Source organism: Grammomys surdaster, unplaced genomic scaffold (assembly GCF_004785775.1).
Source record: "Grammomys surdaster isolate TR1022 unplaced genomic scaffold, NIH_TR_1.0 367, whole genome shotgun sequence".
Taxonomy (NCBI): Eukaryota; Metazoa; Chordata; class Mammalia; order Rodentia; family Muridae; genus Grammomys; species Grammomys surdaster.
The window spans coordinates 7,882,100-7,890,157 of record NW_021604786.1 but is presented as its reverse complement, the minus strand read 5'-3'; the positions used below and the strand labels follow the sequence as shown (position 1 = coordinate 7,890,157).

General features: G+C 40.4%; 1 pseudogene; it reads left to right on the top strand.

Annotated features, from left to right (window-relative positions):
- The first annotated feature begins 476 nt into the window (after nt 1–476).
- On the top strand, nt 477–7,835 carry LOC114631885 (annotated as a pseudogene).
- The last annotated feature ends 223 nt before the right edge of the window (nt 7,836–8,058 follow it).

Below are 8,058 nucleotides of genomic sequence, written 5' to 3'. Positions count from 1 at the left end.
AATCAAGATTTATAAGAGCAATCAGAAAATGTGTCTAACGACTCACTGTTCTCCCAGATATGGTGGTCTCAATATCAAAATATCATCTGGCTTCTCCCAGCCCTTACTTAGACTGGCAAACCATAGTGAAACTCTAGGTTTCTGGTAGTTAAGATCAGCTCAGAATTACTGTTAAGAAGCTGTCAAAAATATCTCGCTTACTTGTTCTGTCTCAGTGTATATTAATTTCTAGTGAAAGTTCACAGATTTCTTTGCAGAAGACCAAAAAATTAATATTGTTGTGGCATTCTGGAGTTGTCCTCTTATAGAACCTGCTTACTACTCACTCATGTTGTACTGACTCTGTAAACAGACTTCAATATGGCCAGTATAAAAACAATTGGCTCTTGCCTGGTGTCCTCATTAGAGTGACATCTAATCCACCTTTGGACATTGTCTTTAAACCCTGCAGTGGCAAGTCGTGACACCTCACCATGATGCCTAAGGGAGACAGGGCAACCTGTAAGTCCAACTGCTTCCTTAAGATCATCCAATTTTTGGATGCTTACCCAAAATGCTTCACTGTGGAAGCATATAGTGTCATGTGGGCTCCAAGCAGATGCAGCAGAACCACATGTCCTATGGAGGGGAGGCTGTGGTACTATTGGGAAGAACACTATGTTGCACAAGGATAGAGCAGGGTTGGGGCCTTTGGGAAAAAAATCCAGCTCTGGAAAATCTATGGCCTCATATCCGGGAGAATATGGGCTTTCTGTTCATGTAGGAGGAGTACATATATAATAATTAACATAATTAGGGACATACTGCCTGCCAATAAGATACAGGCTACTGCCACTGTCCATGCTGGTACCATTCCCCAGTGTAATGTCACTTGGCTAGCTCAGAACACTGGTCTAGGACTTGAGAAGACTTCTTTCTTCCAGTAGTCAGGCATCACAACTAAAATACCCAGAGGTGAAATCGAAATTCAGATTTTGAGTGATGAGCAACTTATTCAAACTGGAGACAAAGTAGGAGCTAGTGAAGTCACGCTGCTGAAGATGCTGAACACCTCTCCCTTCTCCTTTGGGCTGATCATCCAACAGGTGTTTGACAATGGCATTTATTACCTTGAAATGTTTGATATCACATAGCAGATTCTGGATGCTGGGTTTCTCAGAGGGTGTCCGAAATGTCACTAGTGTTTGTCTGTAGAGTGGTTACCCAACCATAGCCTCAGTTCCACACCCAATGGCTGTGGAGACCAAATAAACCCTGCCAATCGCTTACAAGGCCAAGCCCTTCTTGGATGATCCATCTGCATTTGTGGTTGCTGTCCCTGTGGCTGCTGCCACAACTGCTGCTCCTGCTGTAGCTGGGGCCCCAGGCAAAGCTGAAGCCAATGAAGAATGGGTGGAAACTGATGAGGATATGGGTTTTGATCCGTTTGATAAATACCTTCGAAGAAACCAACTCAGCCAAATTAATATGAGAGACATGGAAATCAAGGCTTCTCTGAGAAGAAGAGATGAGAAGAAAAGAAGAAAAAGAGAAAAGTGTTGAAGGCTGTAACTCTGTTTGGTTGTTGTTGTTGTTTTGTTGATCTAGATTAGAATTTTGTTTATAGTACCTAAGACTTTTGTGCTCAGAAATAATTTAATATTCATCCTCTATACTTGTATTAGTCTGGGTTCTCTAGAGGTACAGAAGTTCTCAAATGAACCTCTCTTTTACTTTCTCTCACATTGTGTGTGTGTGTTGTGTGTGTGTGTGTGTGTGTGTGTGTGTGTGTGTGTGTGTGTGTGTGATTCACTGCATGAAGCTGGATGTCTTAGTTGGCCTTCAATATATGCTGGAATCCAGAAGAAGAAGAAGAATGAGAATGAGAATGAGAATGAGAATGAGAAGGAGAAGGAGAAGGAGAAGGAGAAGGAGAAGGAGAAGGAGAAGGAGAAGGAGAAGGAGAAGGAGAAGGAGAAGGAGAAGGAGAAGAAGAAGACTAATATCAGTGAAGGAAAGGACTTGTTCTAGAGGGCAAGAGCAAGCATGCAAAGAGCCTTCCATTTTCTGGGTTCTTTATACAGGCTGCCAGCAGAAGGTGTGACCTAATTTATAGCTGGGTCTTCTCACCTCAAAGGGTCTGGATTAAAGACTTATTTTCTCACCTGAAAGGTCTAGATATAATTAAGAATAAATTCCTTTATGGATATGCCCAGTTCCATTCCAGATGTAGTCAGGTTAACAATCAAGCATAGCCATCACTAGAGAAACAAGTAACTCCCCAAAGCCACAGGTATTCTTGAATCAGACTTTTCAGTTGTCTACTTTGATAGTGGTACAGTTCAGTACTATGGCCCAATTTCCTTTTTTGGTTGAATATTGCCATTTCACCTCTACTGTTCTGGAATCTAATTACAATTAGATTTGTTAATCCAAGATCTGTAGCTTTCACTATAAATTCTGAGTTGGAGACAATTGAATCGTACATCTGCTGGAGAATGTTGTGTCTCTCCACAAAAAGTAATTTTTCACAGACTTGGTGAAAGCATCTTGGGCCTCTCCAAATTGGACAAATAAGTTGAATGTGACTTATCTACTTTAACAATACAGTCCCCCCAAAGCCTTTGAGCCTCTGCCTCAAATCAGATTTGGCATTTTCAGTTGACTTACTTTGGTTCATGTGGTGGGTTGAATATGTTTGGTGCATGGGAAGTGGAACTGTTAGGAGATGTGGCCTTGTTGAAGTAGGTGTGGCCTTGTTGGAGGAAATACGTCACTGTTAGGAGTGAGCTTTGAGGTCCTAAGCTTAAGATCTTCCCAAGACTAAAGAGACTCCCCTAGCTGCCTTCAGAACAAGATGTAGAACTCTCATCTTTTTCTCCAGAACCATGTCTGCCTGCAAACTGCCATGCTTCCTGCCACGATTTTAATAGACTGAACTTCTGAAGGTGTCAGCCAGCCCCAATTAAATGTCCTTTATAAGAATTGTGTGGTCATAGTGTCTCTTCACAGCAATAGAACCCAGGTCATCTCTTATGGTTCTATGTTGTAGCCTGATAAGCAAAGAAGCCAACAACAGTTTCTATGCAGCTGCACTGCAGCACTTGGTGCACAATCTTTCTAGGAGCTTTAGGACTTCATTCTGCTTCAGCTGCAGACTCTTTCTAGTACCATTCCCACTCTTAGTACTACTTCTCCTAGGTGTCCTCCAGCTCCAGACTGCATACATTAGAAAACACATGTACATTACTTTGGGACTATAACCTACTTCCCATTAGTCACAATTTTCTCAACCCACCTTTACATCATTTTTATTTATGTTCTGGTGTTTACGTATGTGTGTGTATGCATGTGCTGTGCACAGAGATGCATGCATGCTATAGTTGTGTGGAGGTGAGAAGAGGACCGTGTCAGGTTTCTGGCTTCACCTTCTACATTAAGACTCCTTTTCTCGTTGTTCATCTCTGTGTATGACAAGCTAGTGGGCCAGTGGGAGCATTCAGAAATCCTCGTCCCTTTGTTTCCCATCTCCCAATAAGAGCACAGGGTGTGTTTCCATAACCAGCTTTATGTGGGTTTTGGGGATTTGAACTGAGGACCTTGAACATTCAGGGCAAGTACTTTATCCATAGACCACCTCTCCAACCTATCTTCAGGCACTTGTGTTTATGTAATCGTGCTAGGATTAGTGTACAGCTATACATCTAGAATAACACATGAGTTGAGGCAGTGGCTCTTGTGCTTTTATTGCCATCACATCCACCTCTGGAAATCCACTATTATTTCCTTAATCTATTCACTTAATCCCATTAGGTGAGGTGGAAAGCTGGCCTTTGTCAGGAAGTGATTCATCAGGATTGGGGGACTTCAGTTCATACCTGCAGCCTATGGGGATCACTATGCATATCATCACAGCTTTCAAAACCTCTTCCTCCCGCATTCAGTGCCATCATTTTGCCAAAAAAACAACATGTCATACCTAGAATAAATTTACATTACAACTCAACAACCCATCATTTTGGCAAGAATGGCTTTCTTTGTGTTTGTGTGTGTGTGTGTGTGTACGAGCGTGTGCATGCGTGTGTGCAGACGAGTATACTTGTGCACATGTCAGTGTGGTGTCATCTCAATCCTGCCTGTATAGGAAGAGTTTCTGTCACAGCAATACAGACACTTTCAAGTCACTGCTCTGAGCATGCTATGTCAGAAACACAAGCATGCTTGTGTCTTTCTGCACAATTAGAATTCCTATAGGTGAATTCACAAGCCACCTTTAATTTTGTTGGCCTTAATACAATGGGCTACCATCAATTCACCTGATATTGATAGCCATTTACAACCAGAATTCCTCCTTTCTTCTATCATAATGATATGAAACTCTCAATTTATATAATGTATAAGTTATAAAATGGCTAAAAAAAGGGTTAAAATATTTGAAGTGTTCCCAGATGCTTCACTGAAGATGGAGTAGAGATCTGAAGAGAATGGAAAAAGTCTCCTTGGGGGACTAGATAATAAATTGTATGAACCCCAGACACAGGTTCATCAAAAGAAGAGCCTGGTAGCAGGCAGTTTCCAGTGTTAATTTGAAGTGGGCTGTGTGTCGAGGACAAGAAGCTTGGTGGGATGGGGGTTAGTGCCAGGCAAAAGAGACATGTCCTTTGCTGTGGCAATTTTCCTGAATAAGACTCCTGAGAAGTAGCACCCCAAGACACATCTCTGTTTGGGGGTGCTATTTTTGTTCCAGTCTCATGGGAATAAATATAGGTGTATTTGATAAGCTTACTGACCTAGTTATACTGACATGAAATTGGTATGCCTGTATGATCACATGTTTTAATTTAATTTGATAAGTTCATAAGTGCTGGCATTTCTTGTAGAAAGTGATTTAGCGTAGGAAATTATCTTTTTCTCATGGTTTGTGATGGACAATTGAGAATTGTTTATATACACTAAAATGGTGCAAAATAACTCTGACAGAGTTTGAACTCAAGATCAAACCACATATTTTATAAGTAGGATTCCTTCTGAAAGTAACTGTCCTACGCGATATGAAACAATTTAAGATATGGTATAGACTAGCAACTATAGTCATGTATACAATTATCAACATGAGTATTCTCCAAGTTTATCCTTGTGTTTGTCAGTTCTATCCAGTGAGATTAAAAATGTTAAAAGGAAAGCTTAGGGCCCTTTCTATCCAAGATTAAAAAGTTTAGTTGAGCATTCAGTGACCCATCAATAAGGCTAGACTCAAGAAACTTAACAAACAACAGGGAGGCAGATGAGAAGAAATGGTAGTAAGATGATCATAGACTCAAGACAAACATTTATTGAAGAACTTGCCTGTAATTCCAGTGCTCAAAAGTCAGAGAATCCTTGGAACAAGACGGCTAGCTAGAGTAGTCAAATCAGTGAACTCTGGGTTCAATTGAGAGACCCTGTCTCAATGAATAAAGTAGAAAGTGATTGAGGAGGATTCTAAACACCAGCCTCATGCCTTTACACACATGTGCACATGGGTCCATGTACATGCTTGCTTCCACATACCACACACATATACACCCAGAGACGCAGGGGTGAGAGGATTTGCTTGGTTATATTGAAAGTTCCTAGGTGAGGTTAGTTGTTGCTATCTGATTGTTTAAGCTCATGTGTTTTATTGATGACTCTGGATGTGTTCTGGCTATGCAAGAGGTTAATATTTGGAGCATGTCACTGCACTGATCTTTCTATAAAAGGTACTTTTTTAAACAGGAAAAAAATATGTGAATCATACAATACCAATTCATTTGACAATGTGGGAATGGATCTGATAGATTTTCCTCTGTTTCACTGGAGTTTTATAAGTATGATTAGGGCTAATCAGTTGTTGACATTTTGCATATCTCTATTACATGTTACCTGTGCCTTTTTACTGTTGAAAAGAGAATCCCATGGCATTTGATTTTCAGAGAATTATTATGCTTCAGTTTGTTCTTTCTATAAAGCGGATGGATGCATTTGTTTCACAAGAATCCTTCAGCAAACAAATCATTGGTTAGCTATACCTAGCACAATACTGGCTTCAAATAAGCACACAGAGAGATCAGTTCTTTCCAGTTCTGTGTCTTTTTGCTGCTTCAAAAAGTATAGTCATTTTTTTCAAAGTAGAGAATATTTCTGATCTCACCTCCCTGTCCCCTTCTACTGCAGTCTCTGTACTGCTTTTCACAAATTTCTCTCAATATCGTTTCATTATGTTTTGTTGTTAATTTACCTGATAAACTGACTCCTGATTATTTCAGGATTAAGACACATGTTATCCATTGACTAGTCCACATCTACAGTCAAACAAATACTTGTTATTGGCTAAGTAGAACTGAATACCTTCCACTAAGAGTCGATATTTGAGTAAAAGCTACATAGTTATAAATTGACATTCTGATTCACATATGTGAAATACTTTTCCTGGTTTTTCCTGCTTTCAATCATTTCTGGGTTGTTTTCTTGCCCTCTTGATTATATGTTCAAAGCTATGTACAGCAGAGCTCTTTGAAACACAGGGTGCTCTGTGAAAAGGCACAAACAGCCTTCATACAGACAACCTCAGCTGAATTCCAGCTGCTGAACACTGTTGCCTCTTGTGAAAAAACTATGTTGATTTTACTTATTTTCTTTTAGTGACACTATTTTGGAACACACATCCTGGAACTGTTCCAGTCAACCTGTGAAATTTTAAGAACAAGTTATTATTTTGTGTGTTTGCTCTGTGTCTGATCTCTACCGTGCTATGTAACAGTGGATAAACATGAATTCTTGTTCCTCCTGGTTCCACATCCTACAGAGCTGGATTATAGACACATACAACCAAGCTTGGCAACAAATTGTTGTTTTAAGCTGCTACATTGTTCTGTCTCTTTACATATTAATAGAGCTTAAACCATGAACAATATAGTAATAATAAAACAATAGAAATAGACAGACATTCCTAGAACTTTTATGTTTTCTCTGTTAGACACAAAGTTTTACTCTTTAGCCCAGGATGGCCTTGAACATGGAGCAATCCTTTTGTCTCAGCCCTAAAAGCATATATATATATTGTACATATTGGAGCCAGAGGAGTCAAGTATGCCACAAGAAAACCCATAGAATCAAATATGATCCCTGGTCTCATAGTGTTCACAAAGACTAAACCAATAATGTGATTTATAAAATTATAACAATGAATACATAAAAATAAATATATATTATATATAAATACATATTATACACATATACACAATATATTATATACTATATATGTCACATAATATATTATTAATATATTATATACTACATAGTATATAAATGCATATATAATATATAAATATATAAAATCATGTTATATTATGTATTAATGTATATATGTAATATATATTGTATCTGTGAACTATCACATCTAGATCTCGGCGCAGTCAATTAACTTTCCTTCCCAGACACTCCTCCCTGCAAAAGATATTTAACCTCAGGTCCTCCCTGAGATACTAGGGTACAATTTTTCATCTACTTTCTGCCATGACAATAAAAGCCTTAAGATCATGGACTGTTTCTTTTCATCGCGATCCACCGTGGGAAACAATGGACCAGGCCTTCACCTACAGAGCTGCTGTCTAATCCCTGCAGAAGACCTCTCTGCGTTCCCAGCCACAGTGACCACCAACCCAAACAAGCCAAGCGAGCCAAGCTACTCTAGCAGAGCCACTCTCATCCCTGCTCCCTGTGGGACACAAGCCAGAGCTTCTCTCCCTTTGGCCGTGGACCAATCTAGCCGGTGGCCCCCACTTTGTTCGCTCTTTCGAGGCTCCCAGGTGCCTGAAGAATCAGCCAGTCCCTGACCACCTTTTGGCCTGGGGAGCACCTAGCCAACTTTGGCAGTTCCCAGGGACCTCAGACTGCGCTCCCCATCCCCAGAGCGGGGTCCCGCAGCTTCCCATAGCCTGATGCCTTCCCAGCGCCAATGTGGGGGGAGCACAGTCAAACTTCCCACGCCACTGTCTCCCTGAGTGGCCCTTGCCCCATGGCAGGGCAGACACAGGACATACTTTAACCTAACATGTG